This window comes from Artemia sp. Qi Xiang Cuo, chromosome 4, assembly GCF_049724085.1.
Source record: "Artemia sp. Qi Xiang Cuo chromosome 4, ASM4972408v1, whole genome shotgun sequence".
Lineage (NCBI taxonomy): Eukaryota > Metazoa > Arthropoda > Branchiopoda > Anostraca > Artemiidae > Artemia > Artemia sp. Qi Xiang Cuo.
Window position 1 is genome coordinate 50,819,880 of NC_142797.1, and position 15,580 is coordinate 50,835,459.

The 15,580-nt window shown below is 34.2% G+C and overlaps 1 protein-coding gene across 17 annotated transcripts in view; it reads right to left on the reverse strand.

The window, feature by feature from the left end:
• Nucleotides 1-15,580, reverse strand: part of LOC148953208 (ATP-dependent RNA helicase vasa-like) — a 152,188-nt gene that overhangs the window by 53,850 nt on the left and 82,758 nt on the right. For 12 of the 17 annotated variants that reach the window (XM_089088363.1, XM_089088364.1, XM_089088362.1 and 9 more), the window contains 6 exons: nucleotides 14,198-14,282; nucleotides 11,252-11,354; nucleotides 8,491-8,590; nucleotides 6,935-7,033; nucleotides 3,445-3,544; nucleotides 1,317-1,428 (listed from right to left, as the gene is read on the reverse strand). The gene's annotated coding sequence lies outside the window, so the exon portion shown is untranslated. Of the gene's footprint in view, nucleotides 1-1,316; nucleotides 1,429-3,444; nucleotides 3,545-6,934; nucleotides 7,166-8,490; nucleotides 8,591-11,251; nucleotides 11,355-14,197; nucleotides 14,283-15,580 lie in introns of those variants that run through there. The other 5 variants (XM_089088372.1, XM_089088373.1, XM_089088370.1 and 2 more) reach the window with 2 other exon arrangements.

The following is a 15,580-nucleotide window of genomic DNA, read 5'->3' on the forward strand; positions in this document are numbered from 1 at the left end:
CAAGTGATGGAATTGGAAAAGTTATTTTCCAATTCCATCATTTTCTTTACTTTTATTTTGGCTTTTTTCTTTACTTTTTGCTTCATTTGAATTTGCGAAAGTAAGGTAAACATATCCGTTTTGTCCTTAAAAACACTTCTTTTAATGAAAAACAAGTTTCTAACGTAGTATATTCTTTTAAGCTGTTGTTAGGAAACTGGCCATGCCTTAGTGCTTGGCACTGAGCTACTGTAAAAAAAAAAAAAAAATATATAAAAAAACGGCATTTTTAACCATTTTAAAAAATGGTATATTTAAAAAAAAATGGTATTTCTGACCTCGCCTAGGGTGGAAATGGGGTACTAGGTGACGAAATTTTTAAATTCTTATGTAATTTTCGGGCTCCCCAGAGTTGATTAAATAGGAAGCGACCTTTCAGTCAAACAAATACTGCGCAAATTACAATTCAGGCTTTTCATCCTTTTCTGACCTTGCTTGGGTGGAAATATTTGAAATCTGCTAGCTAATGGAATTTTCCAATTCAGATGCCATTTTCGGTCTCCCGGACTCGATTAATAGGAAAAAACCTTTCAATTACATATTTTTTCAATTATGTGTTATATTATTATAGTTGACAAGGAAATGTATACTTTTATGGTTATAATAGGGTTGAGATATCAGAGTGAGCTGAGTATTCTTGGTCATTGAGAGTCGATAGCAGAACTGGATAACAACATGTTTCTTGTAGACATAAGATAAAGCACTGTCAGTATTATTCTTCTATACAAACTGAAATTTTATTAACAACCTTAATTCAATATTTACTTATTAAAACAGTGAAAATCTTTCGACACCTTAATTTCTTTCCTTATTAGCCTTCACGTACTCGGAACCGAAAACTTATTGATAATAATAGCACTTCTGATGTGACCAATAAGCTTGAGCTACTTCATGCTAAGCTGCTAAAGCCAGCCGCTGAAAAGCTCGGGCTACACCACGGGCTCATCCGTATTTTGTTCATTTGTAGTTTTTACATGTGTTTTGTCATTTTTCCTTTCATTTTTCTTTGTACTATGCTTTCTCCTTATTTTATTAGCGGGTTATAAATAAATTATTATTGCTATTATTAACATTATATTATAAATATTAAAAAGTAAATGACAAACTAAAAAAACTAGGGGGAGGTGGGGAGTTCTCATCGGGGGAGGGGTTAGGGCGGAAATAGAAAAATCCATTTTGGGAAAACAATATCTCAAAGTTTTCTTGGGAGAGGGGGGAGTGTCACAGAATCAATCTGCCAGGGAACTTGATCCAATCATATTATAAAAGAAACTTACTATTTAACGTGCGAAACCAATAAAACAGAATTGGAAAATGTCTTCTAAAAGTTTATGTTAATCATGTGGTAAATTGGGGCACGCGATGCGCCGAACAACTTCACTGCAGAGCCTAAAATAAATAAAAAGGTATTAAAGTACCATAATTGTCGTAAAATTTATGTAAATTAGAAGGAATATGCATCAGGTAGAGTACATGGACACTGATTTTTCAACACAAGTCAGAGAGGGCAAGTGCATTCATCATTCACAACAAGCAACTTACATCACTATAGTTAGATTTGTAAATACAGACATGAACTAATGTAATTAATCACCCATAACTCAAAAATTCTCATGGATTTGACTCTAAGTACACCATCGTAAAATAAAAGCCACAGAACTTGGTCACTTTTTTAATAAGTTTTAACTACGAGCAACAACACCCAGCTCGGCCCCTTGGCAGACGTAGATTTATTCCTGATGATGAAGCAAGGCAAATCAAGACAGGGATGATACTAAATGATACTCTGGCTCTTGGAAGACTTTCAGAGGTGGTAGCTTAACTCTTATTTGTGGCAATTTCTAGTCGTTTTAAAACTGACTTGATTAGTCATTTGAAGTTTTGTTTACTTTAGGTTGCATCTATTAATCAATAGTAACATCTGTTAATTTTGTTTGATATGGCTTCTCATTTTTATTCGTTATCTTTCATTTATACCTTCAAAATATTATCTGTTCATATAGATTTGATTTATCACATGAATTTATTTCTGCTAGCATTAGGATTTATTACCAAACCTTAAGGTTTTTGACAAATATAGAAAACTTGGAAAAAACAACAGAATATTTTAATTTACAGTAAAAACTAAAAAAGCTTTTGGTAGTTTTTATTTTTAAAAAAAAGAAGAAAAATAATAACTTTTCTGGATTATAGAATGGTTAGGATGAAGTTGTTCTGTCATAAGACATTTTTTATAATTTAGTTTAAAAAAAAAGCGAAACTATTGTCCTTATAGCAAGTAGCTCGCATTTTTCTTCCTCGATTAAGAGCTAAGATCAAAAATAATACAACTGATGTTTTTATTTAGGTTTTTCTCAATTTTGTCGGAAAAGGCTAAATGACGTTAGATGTATAGACATTTGGTATGGTGATAAATACAACGTAAGACAAATACTGAGCATATATTTAAACCGTCAACCATCAAATAATTTCTATTAGACTATTCAAGGTACAAAAAATATCTCAAATCTATGGGAATAAATGAAGTTACATAATTCGTTTATGTAAGAGACAAGAAATATTTCCAGTGCAAGGCTAACAGTTTTGCAATTTACATCATAATAATTTGGGGTAATTAGAAAGCTCTCTACTTGTTCGATTCTCCTTTACTAGAGACTTTGAGAAATGGATAGTTATGTGATAGATTCATAGCCAACAATCTAACAGAATAGAAATTCAAGATGACTCTATTAATCTAGAAAAAAAAATGGGAACCAAAAAAAAAAAAAAAAATCAATTTTTTAAGAAATATGTATACTGGTCACAAAAAAAATGAAAAAAAAAAAAAATCCGTAACACGCAAAAATATTAAACACGCAGGAGAACACAGGGCAGCTTCTTGCTCGTACCCTAGTCCCCGAAATATTTATAATAATTTCCTATATTTTGCATTTAATTTTCTGATTCGTTCACGTCCCAATCTAAATTTTGTCAACCCCCCCACCTTGAAAAAACACCACTCGACAAAAAAGCACATACTAGAAGCTTCATTCTTATGTTTCTAAACGAAATAGGATAGAGAAACGATCTGAAAACTGGGAAATCCCTTCCCTTGTGTCAAAAGCGCATCCAGGATTTTTGTTCGGGGGCGGGAGGGGGGGGTACTAATTTTTTTTAGGGGGGGGGGGGGGGGGGCTTAAACAAAACTACCTCAAAAAACGCATACAAAATTTGTTTATATCCATTTTTGTTACATTTTTTTGAGTCAAAAAAACATTTCGGGGGGGGGGGGGTTCAAACCGGGTACCCCCCCCCCCTGGATACGGCATTGTCTTGTGTACTAGTTGTTTTTTAAACAAAAAAAAATCTTTAAAAAGAAGCGTACGTAAGCAAATACATAATTTAAGAATCTGAAGATTTACTTACTTGGAAGCTGGGTGGCGTAGTGTCATAAGCATACTTTATAGATTTTACTGGTAGAGCTTTCTTTAAATATCTCCTTGAATGTTCGCGCAGACAAAATTTCCTAGAAATCAAAAAGATTAAAAGTGAACAGAAAAGAAAAGTTCCGAGGCTCATAACTTACATAAAGTATAATCAGAAAAAATAAATTAGCAACATAAAATCATTCAGACATATGCTTGTCAATAAAGCATCATTTAATAAAAATAAGTATTTTTTTTTTCATATCAATAATATCAATACACAGATGTAGAATACGGAATAAAGAAAATAGATTAATATGGATAATTAAGGATCAGGTATATGGTTGATTTCAAGTCCTTGATCAAATGATTATAATAGAAATCCTAATACAAAAAATTGGTAACAGTTTTGGTCGAAGACTGAGCGCCTTTGTAGGTCATATCCCTAATCTATTCGATTTTCTTTGAGTTGGGTTCAGCCTTTGCTATTTGTCAAATAGACTTTTCAAGAGACTAATTAGTACTCTTCCATTCAGCTTTCCAATTGGATATTCAGAACCAAAGGCTCGGCATACCAGTGTTGCCACTCGACCGACACCGCTCTGCGGCGCCGGCCTCGTAAAAAAGCGGCATTTCCGCGGCATCCTTGAACCAAAATGTGGTAAAAACCGCGGCATGCCCGAAATTTTCGGAAAAGCTGTGTTTTTTAATTTTGAGAGAGAACGGGTGAAAAATCTCGCTTTAATATGAATGTTGATTCCGTGCCAAGTGAATTGTTGTGAAGTCCTGTCATAAATTTGAGAAAACACGAGCTGTATATCCTTCTTTTTAGCAGTCAAAGGTAAGCATGGTCAGCTCAGTCTATGAACACATATATGTCGTTCATCGTTTTCGTCAGGCACGCAATAGAAATAAAAATGCAAAGGTACCACAGCAGGGAAATTTCACGGTGGGAAAACCGTATAAATGTGAAGTGAATAGTGAAGGAATTAAAAGCGATTGTCCCTTGGTCCTTCAACCCCATACAATAGAATAATTGATGGGCAGCTAGATTCTCGTTTCTTAACCTTTTTCAATTTATTTTTAATCAAAATCAATATCAAAAGGTTCAAGAAGGAACATTCAAATAAATAATACAAGACAAATAGACAAGATTAATCGGAATCGGACTGTTCACGTGTGTCACAAACAATATTTTTGGCCAGAGCATACACAATGCTTTGGTTCAAAACGTTACAGTCACGAGAAGAGGCACTATCCTTAACTTTGAGTACACGCTTGACTAGTCCGGGTTCTAGCTCTAGCACTGACTTGCCCGAGTCAACCCCTCCTTTTGAATTGTGCTTAAGGCCACACTTGGTTTTAAGTTTTGCAGAAAGAGTCACTACACTCAGTCGGTTTTGCTTATAAGTATTCACTTCCTTGAGAAAACTTGAGCTCGGCAATAACGTTTGAGAAAGGGAGTGAGAAAAAGTACTGAACTATTTTCCCGACATTTGGGAACATTCCTGCTCTAGCTTTGCTTTATTCCAAAGCACAGTTTCGGGGCACCAGCATATAGCGGGTGTCCATATTCAGCTGTGGGTCTGATACAGGACTTGTAAAGTGGGATAATCGAGCTGGATGGAAGAAGGTTTTTACAGTGAAGAAAAACCTATTCTAGTCGTTTTTCAGAAGGTTTTTACGTTATTGCTATTTAAATTGTGGTTTAACTTACTATTTTATTGTTTTGTTTATTGTTATTTTCTTGTGATTTAACGTGTTATTGTTTCAGGAAAATTTTCATCAAAAATTTTAGGAAATTCAAGTCCGAGCAAGATTAGTGTCCCGGACAACTGATACCCTGTTCTTCCTTTGAAATTATCAAAGTAGTTAATAATACAAAATAGGTTCATCATTAGGAGAGCAGTGAATAAAATCTGGAAATAAAGCCTCAAGAACCTCAAGTGATGGAATTGGAAGTCTTTTCCCGATTCCATCATTTTTTTTACATTTATTAAATCTTTTTTTTACTTTTTGCTTCATTTAACTTTGCGAAAGTAAGGTAAACATGTCCGTTTCGTCCTTAAAAACACTTCTTTTAATGACAAACAAGTTTCTAACGTAGCATATTCTTTTAAGCTGCTGTTGGGGAACTGGCCATGTCTTAGTGATTGGCACTGAACTACTGTAAAAAAAAAATGGTATTTTGAACCATTTTAAAAAATGGTATTTAAATGGCATTTAATGGTATATATTAAAAAATGGTATTTCTGACCTCGCCTAGGGTGGAAATGGGGTACTAGGTGATGAAATTTTTATAAAGGAAACGACTTTTCAGTCCACCAAATACTGCACAAATTACAATTCTGGCTTTTCATTCTTTTCTGACCTTACTTGGGTGGAAATAATTGAAATCTGCTAAGTAATGGAATTTTCCAATTCAGATGACATTTCCAATCTCCCGGACTGAATTAATAGGAAACAACCTTTCAATTACATATTTTTTCAATTATGTATTATATTATTATAACACCACAAAAATATATTTTAAATAAATAATTTATATTTTAATTATTCTAATTACAAGAGCCAGACTCGTCATACACCTAAAGTAAAAGAATTTCCGTGAGGGAGTTGACAAGGAAATGTATACTTTTATGGTTATAATAGGGTTGAGATATCAGAGTGAGCTGAGTTTGAGTTGAGTTGAGTTTTGAGTTAGAGTTTGAGAAAGATTTTACAAATGGGAATATATAAGGAGGCTCAAATTTAATGTTGAAAAGTGCAAGGTTCTCCATTTTGGAAGAAATAACCTGCAATGACAATACTCAATGTGACCAAGTGAAGGTGAGAGGATAACCAATTTAGCATCGTTAGCAGAAGTCGGTAGCAGAAGTGGATAACATCATGTTTCTTGTAGACATAAGATAAAGCACTATCAGTATTATTCTTCTATACAAACTGAAATTTTACTAACAACCTTGATTCAATATTTACTTATTAAAACAGTGAAAACCTTTCGACATCTTAATTTCTTTCCTTATTTACCTTCATGTACTCGGAACCGAAAACTTATTGATAATAATAGCAAGTCTGATGTGACCAATAAGCTTGGGCTACTTCATGCTAAGCTGCTAAAGGCAGCCCCTGAAAAGCTCGGGCTACGCTACAGGCTCATCCGTATTTTGTTCATTGGTAGTTTTTACATGTGTTTTGTCGTTTTTCCTTTCATTTTTCTTTGTACTATGCTTTCTCCTTATTTTATTAGCGGGTTATAAATAAATTATTATTGCTATTATTAATATTATATTATAAATATTAAAAAGTAAATGATATAGTAAAAAAACTAGGGGGAGGCGGGGAGTTCTCATAGAGGGAGAAGTTAGGGCGGAAATAGAAAATTCCATTTGGGGAAATCAATATCTCAAAGTTTACTTGGGGGAGGGGGGAGTGTCTAAGAATCAATCTGCAAGGGAACGTAATCCAAACATATTTTAAAAGAAACTTACTATTTTAACGTGCAAAACCAATAAAACAGAATTGGAACATGTCTTCTACGAGTAGATGTTCATCATGTGGTAAGTTGGGGCACTCGATGCGCCAAACAACTTCATTGCAGAGCCAAAAATAAAAAAAAAAGTATTAAAGTATCATAATTGTAATAAAATTTATGTAAATCATAAGGAATATGCATCAGGTAGAGTACATTGACACTGATTTTTCAACACAAGTCAGAGAGGGCAAGTGCATTCATCATTCACAACAAGCAACTTACATCAATATAGTTAGATTTGTAAATACAGACATGAATTAATGTAGTTAATCATCCATTACTCTAAATTCCTCATGGATTTGACTGTAAGTACCCATTATATGTTCATATAGATTTGACTTATCACATGAATTTATTTTTGCTAGCATTAGGATTTATTACCAAACTTTAAGGTTTTTGACAAATATAGAAAACTTGGAAAAAACAACAGATTATTTTAATTTATAGTAAAAACTAAAAAAGCTTTTGGTAGTTTTTTCTTTAAAGAAGAAAAATAATATCTTTTCTGGATTATAAAATGGTTAGGATGAAGTTGGTCTGTCATAGACATTTTTTATAATTTAGTTTTTAAAAAAGCGAAACTATTGTCCTTATAGCAAGTAGCTCGCATTTTTCTTCCTCGATTAAGGCCAAAGGTCAAAAATAATACAACTGAGGTTTTTATTTGGATTTTTCTCAATTTTGTCGGAAAATGCTAAGTGACGTAGATGTATAGACACTTGGTATGGTGACAAATACAACGTAAGACAAATACTGAGCATATATTTGAACCGTCAACCATCAAATAATTTCTATTAGACTATTCAAGTTACAACAAATATCTCAAATCCATGGGAATAAATGAAGTTATATAATTCGTTTATATAAGAGACAAGAAATATTTCCAGTGCACGGCTACAATTTTACAATTTACATCATAATAATTTGGAATAATCAAGAAATAGCTCTCTACTTGTTCGATTCTCTTTTACTAGAGACTTTGAGAAATGGATAGTTATGTGATAGATTCATAGCCAACAATCTAACAGAATAGACATTCAAGATGACTCTATTAATCTAGAAGAAGAAAAAAAAATTGGGAACCAAATAAAAAAAAAATATCCACTTTTTAAGAAAAGTGTATACTGGCAACAAAAAAGAAAAAAAAACAATCCGTATCTTAAACACGCAGGAGAACATAGGGCAGCTTCTTGCTCGTACCCTAGTCCCCGAAATATTTATAATAATTTCTTATATTTTGCATTTAATTTTCCGATTCGTTCACGTCCCAATCTAAATTTTGTCAACCACCTCCTCCCCCCCCCCCCCCTGAAAAAACACCACTCGAGAAAAAAGCATATACTAGAAGCTTCATTCTTATGTTTCTAAACGACATAGGATAGGGAAACGATCTGAAAACTGGGAAATCCCATCCCTTATGTACTAGTTGTTTTTTAAACAAAAGAAAAAAAATCTTTAAAAAGAAGCGTACGTAAGCAAATACATAATTTAAGAATCTGAAGATTTACTTACTTGGAAGCTGGGTGGCGTAGTGTCATAAGCATACTTTATAGATTTTACTGGTAGAGCTTTCTTTAAATATCTCCTTGAATGTTCGCGCAGACAAAATTACCTGGAAATCAAAAAGATTAAAAGTGAACAGAAAAAAAAAGTTTTGACACTTATAACTTACCTAAACTGTAATCAGAAAAAATAAATTAGCAACATAAAATCATTCAGACATATGCTTGTCAATAAAGCATCATTTAATAACAATTGGGTTATATATATGTATATATATTATTCTTACATATATGGGCAACAACATGCAGAAGTCTCCATTCTCGGTAAAATTATCAATACACAGATGCCGAAGGCGGACTAAAAAAAAATGAGTTGCTATGGATGATTGAGGATCAGATAAATGGTTGACTTCAAGTCCTCAATTAAATCATTAGAGTAAAGAGCCTAGAGCAAAAAGAGAATTTTTTTTATCATGGTTTTCCTACGATTTTGTTCAACCATTCCTATTTATCTATTAGGCTAATTAGACCTCTTACTTCCACCTTTGCAATAGGCAACATGTTCAGCTCACAAGCATTCAGCCTAAATATACCTTTTTTGTTTTAGATGTTAAAATAGGTTTATTTGGAAACAAAACGGTGATAGTTGGAAAAAATAACATAACATGAAAGAAAAGATGTAATAACCTCCTCGGACCAAACGTCCAACCCGTTGGACGTTCGCTTCATAACTTTTTCGTTCAAGCTGAGCGAAGTCCAGTCTCAGCGATAGCACAGCTCATAAGAAGACACTTCAAGAGCCATGTGTGATTTTTTTCTCAGTTCTAAAAGAAATGGCGGAGAACTTGCAAGCAAATTCGTGTGTTAAGTCTGGACGTCGAAGAAGGGACCCAGGTAGAAAAATTTCGAAAAAAAAAATTTAGTACGTTTTATGGGCTGCAAAAATCTTGCAAGTACACCTGAGAATAGGCTACTGCTCTAGGCCAAGAACATTGATAATGTTCACATGTAGCCCCATCTACTGGTCGATATTTTTGCTTGTCCAACCGACTGGACGTTCGGTCTGAACGCAGAAGTCCAACAGGTTAGACTGTTTCCTTTTATTTGTTTTCAAGACGTTTGAAGTTGCTGCCGATCGAAATGAAGGTCTGGAAGACCAAGGAAGGGTCCTTGACTCATAGGCACATCTTAGGATTGCAGTAGTCCTTTTTAGCTTACTGACAACCGTGTTAATACCCGAAACCTTCACGTAAATTATTAACAGCAGCCAATCAGAGTCGACAGAGCTGGATGGCATATTTACTCAAAGCATGGGTGGGCAAATGAGCAAAAGCATTTCCAATTAAAACGCCGCCTTAAGAAATCTATTTTTATGGCTTTTGTATGTTGACAGGTTGGATGAATGTAACTTACCTGAATCACGTTTTGTGGTTTTTGTTCTTGCTGATATGCAATCTGAGTCCAGTTTTCTGTAGCCGAATTTTTATTTTTTCGGTTACAGATGCACCCCCTCAATGACTGCCGCTATCAGATACTGAAAAGGAACCAGTTCTTGAAACTGTAAGCGTCAGGAACTTCGATGTTCTTTTTGACGATAAAGAGTAAGATCCTTCAGCTTCCAGTGTGGAAGACGAACCAGGTATTCCGAGTAGTGGTGCGGGAGAGACTAAGTCTGGCAAAGTACGTCGTCCACTTAGAAAATGGACACAACCGTCCTCACTTAACGACCTCTTCCAGTACCTGCCAACGACTACTGATGATATTTCTCCCAGGACTAAATGGAAACCGCACCAATAATTCTTTGAGTACTTTCCGGATAGTGTGTTTGAAAAAAATGACATTTGCCATGAGCTACAATATCCTCAAACAAAATCCGGGCAAATCCCTTTCGGTATCGTCTTCTGAACTGAGGGGTTTTTTGATCTGTCAATTATTATGAGTAACCTGAAGTTCCCGAGAATACGTATGTACTGGAGCCAGAAGTTCCAAGTACCTGTTGTCTGCCAAAACATGTCTTTTTTACAATACGACGGAATTTAAAGTTCCTCGTTTATAACGATGTCGAACCGGAGACAAAGACGACAGATCGCTTGTGGAAAGTCAGCCCTCTACTAGAAGCACTTCGCCAACAGTGTTTTAAACTGAAACGAGAGCAGTTTTTGAGTATATATGAGCATATGATCCCGTTTGCGGGAGGGTGCAATCTGAAACAGTATGTTCCCAACAAATCTAATCCCCTTGGACTGAAGAATTTCGTGTTGGCTGGATCCTCGGGCTTGGTGTACGATTTCACGATCTACCAGGGAAAAAAAAAACCACTTTACCCCCAGACCTGAAAAGTAAGGGATTAGGAACTGCAGCTGTTCTTCACCTTTCGAAGGAGTTAGAAGAGGGCTCTTACCTCTATCTTGACAGGTATTTTACCAAAATCCGGCTGTTAGAAGGGCTCACGGCTGCCAAAGTAAATTTAACCGGGTCACTTCAGTATTCCGGGACGTCGGTATTCAGCATTTACACTAGTTAAGTTCTGATTAACGCTGTTTTGAATCTTTAAATTATTCCCGCTAACCATTAAATTACTTACATGATTAGTAACATTAATACTCTAATTAACAATTAAAGCTGAGTTTTCTGATTCCTGATACTCTTTCTATTTTAATTAAATTTGGGCCAATATTGGAAATCGCTTGGTAAAAAATTTGGCATAAGAATTGTTAGGTTCAAATAAATGTTGACGGCCCAACAATCGTTTTAAACTAAGGTGTACTTACAAGGAATAATCACTTCAATTTCATATCCTCTAGATCCAACCATTACTGATTTTCTTTTCCAACTGCAGTTCGAAACTGAAGCTTCAATTGGATATTATCGTAACTGGCAAGAGAAAAGTTCGTAATTAGTCAAATAATATAAACCTTCACTATTTGTGATGAACGGTAAAATTAATTCAGGAATTGGATCCTAGAAATAATCAGGAATCAGCAACAGCCTCTAGTTTATCATCACATCACCAAAATAGACATTACATAATAGACATTACAAAATAGACATTTTTTTTATGATCAAATTTATCATCCTTCTGAGAAGTTCCATTTTACTTTAAATCCATTATTACGACCTATTCCCGCCTAATTTGGGGACCACCTGCTTTTGGACTGGCTCTGGATGTTCACTTGATATTTTCGGAACCAGCGAGAGAAAAGTACATAGTTAGTTAAATAATATAAACCTTCACTATTTGTGATGACCGGGAAAATTAATTCAGAAATTGGATCTTAGAAATAATCAGGAATCAGCAACAGCCTCTAGTTTATCATCACATGACCATAATTAGTTTCTGCTGAACGACTAGAATTTTGGGAAAGAGAGAGTTTGGGCAAATCTAAAAATCTATGCTTCTAAACTTTCCGATGTGAATTTCGATCGGTAAGTTAGATTTGGATTTTAAAAAGGTAAGAAGACATCGATCATTGCTATACTGACCATTCAAACCCCGATCAATAGATAACAGCCAGAAATACGGAGCGTTATAGTTCTTTTATCAAATAAGTCAGAAAGATACAAAATAAATACAACAGCATAACGTTTATTACCTAAATCTTTGAAGAAATAACTCTGAATTCGGAAGTTTCCCCAGAAAAGAGCTTTCCCTTTCTAAGCCTCAAAAAAGGAGACGAGCTAATATTCACTTATTATTTACTGTATCAGCCAATCTTCAAATATGTTTATATGTATTTGTGTATAAACCTTCAGAATTTGAGTTCAACCTATGGAAGGATTATTGGCATTGTGGAGAAAGCCTAGTTTTCATGGGCTTATCAAGATACAGCAGCATGTTTTAGTCAAGTCAAAGTTGAGATGATAACATCCAAAAAAAGATTAAAGCCCTAAAGAGAAAGAATTAATGAAAGAAATGAGCCTTTTGTTCACTTTAATTTCCAATTTCAAGTCAAATACACATTCAAAAATTACAACTTTTAAAATATTTTTAACAGTTGCAATCAACCAACAAAAAAAAAATGATACCGGAAGATAGCATTACAGCCATTCATATATACCATTGAAAAGAAACATCAGAGAGGGAGGGGCCGAGTTCTCAAATGAAGCCATCCTAAAACACCATTTGACAAATAGGGCTATCATGATCGTCATAAAGTAAAGAGGTAGACATCTAAAATATTCAAAACTTCAACTTGAACGAATCCTTTAAAAACTATTTAGAAAAAAAGCAGATTTCAAAGTGCAAAACAAATTGAAAAAGAGCCCAGCAAGCCACCGTTCGGCTTGGGGGTGAAGGCAAATCAAAATTAATCTAGGGTTCAACTATTTATAGAGAATGTTACAACACTCAGGAAATACTACTTCCACCTAAGAATATTGAAACTTTACTCAACCTAAGGTAATTTTTAAGGACTATTCTTGGCAATATACTAATTAGGAGATTGAAAAAAGGAGATCTGGGCAGATTGGCTTCTAAAAAGCTTTATTTATTGATCATTTCATAAAATTGTCTAGTAAAATTTGCTGATTTCAATCTGGAGGCTACATTTATTCTTTGTTAGTTATAGTCAACATAATTATGGGATTAATTTAACAGCAAATTTTCACTTATTAACGTCAAAATGAGTAGTTTTGCTAGCGAAAACTGAGTTTTCTAATTTCCGATTCACTCTGTATTTTACAGTACGATTTGGCCCGATTTGGCAAAGTTCAGAAATTTTCAACAGAGATATTTATTACAACAGCATAGGTAGTAGAAACTTAGGCTGTGTTTATTAGTTTTATTTTTTATTATTTTTTTGTGACAACAAAAGAGAGCTTTTTTATGAATGATCTTGACACACATTTGTTTCATGACTTCAAAAACAAACGATTACAACAAGGTATAACATGAACAGATTCTAACTTGTTTTACCCCATGATGTTGCCTAATGGTTGAAAAATACTGAAATACTGGTTTGAGTTGCACGAGGGTTGAGTTGCACAGGGGTTCAGTTTCACGGGGGTTTAGTTGCACAGATGTTCAGTTAAACGGGGTTGAGTTGCACAGGGGTTTAGTTACACGCACACCTATTAAAACACTTACTGTCTAAATTCTATATTATCGTGTAAAGCCTTTTGTCTTTCAAAATAGACAAAGGAGCAATGTGGTTACCTATTTAGGATTATCTATCAAAAAGGCAGGTTAACTTTCATCAGATTTTTCTTGGTTTCAGATTTGTCTGAGGCTTCATATGTTTGAAAAATCAAGGAATTCAGAATAGGACGTGTCGTCCCAATTATTAACTTTCTTTCTATTTGATCAATATTCTAAAATGCTATCAGAAGTGCAAACTAGAAAAAAAAATTTCAGCATTATAAAAAAGTGAAAAATTTGTCACTAAAATAACGATATTGTGCCTATTTTTAATTATAACGGAAGTAGATGATAATTCTTCAAGAAAATCACTTGATGTGAAGTAGCAATGGCTGCTTTTGAACTATTATGCTCGCTCAAGAATATCAATGTGGTGATGAAACGAAATGAGAAATAATATCATCGGTGATATAATCGCTTAAAATGTTGAACGAGCACAGTTCTTATTTTGAATGGCAAGATAGGAATTGGGGATTCGTTTACCTATGAGCCAACTATTTAAGCACAGTAACTTTGTTTTTAACGGAATATGAGTGAGTTATACGTACGAGATATGGCCCTTTGAGATAAAAGTACATACCTTTAGATATACGTCGCCAAAGAACTAATAGACTTTGTGTCTACTGTGAACACTTGTTAACATGCGAACAAACACTTCGCGAAACCTGAAAAAAAAAGGATTTCCGTGAGGGCGTTGACAAAGAAATAGATAATTGTTTGGTTATAATAGGGTTGATATATCAGAGTGAGCTGAGTATTCTTCGTCATTGAGAGTCGGTAGCAGAACTGGATAACATGTTACTTGTCGACATAAGATAAAGCACTCCCATTATTATTCTTTCATAAGAGAGAAAAGTGTAAAAACTGAATTTTTATTGACAACATTTACTTAATATTCAATAATTCTAGATATTAAAATTCCAAGAGTGATTAGTTAGATTTAAAAACAACGCATTTGGTTTGCAGAAACTAAAAAATTAACAACCTTTTGATTCCCAATGACTTACTAAATCTTCTTAAGCTGTTTAGTGGCATAAAATTTTTATAATTTTTCATCAGCATTTCTTTTTTTCTTTTTTTTTTGGCACCAGTTACAACCGAAACCTATACAAATATAGAGGTCTTTTACATTACAAATTAAATTCCCGATTATTAATTTTTCCTAAAATCCATGTGGTTGTTCAAGTTTCCACTTAACCCATTCAACTCGTATTTAAGAAATGTCAGACAGATTTTAGTGAATTTTATCATTTTAAAGAACAGCAGAAACACGAAAAAAAGGGAATTTGTAGAAAAGGGGGAGGAAACATATATTTGATACTCAAACAGGAGTACTCATGACAACCAAAACGAAAAATAATTGATTATGTATTCTCAGAGTCATACTAATAATGTTGCTTAGAGTAAAGAGAAAAATATATCGCAAGTATATGAAAAGGGTTGCCTATATATGAAAGGGGTTGCCGTAGAAACCAGGAATCCCCGTAACATCCCATGTTATCGGATGGAATTTTTAATAGCTATTTTGTTTACATTAGTCAAACCCCCTAATAAGTATACCTCCGGGATCAAAATGACCCCAGAATCCCAGGTTCAAAGGATCTAAATTCCGTATATATTACCCAATGCTCACGGATAAGTTTTAGTATAAAAGGCAGGCATGTTTAGTCTTGATTGTCTGATGGACTTTGAACACTGGTAGATCGTTCCCTAGGCTAAGATTTCACCGAGTTTCCCACGGTTATACTCCAGAAACGACCCACATACCTGAGTATAACACAAGTTGTTATGCGCACCAGAGTTTTCAAAACACCTATCTGTAATGCTATGGAAAGGGCATGGGGAATTATTTACGGTTCAGTACAATATTGGAATGTAAGGCAAGTCTAATCGAGTCTATTTAAATGCAGCACATTACTACAAAAACTACTGCTACTGAAAACTAACTGAATCAAAAAACAGC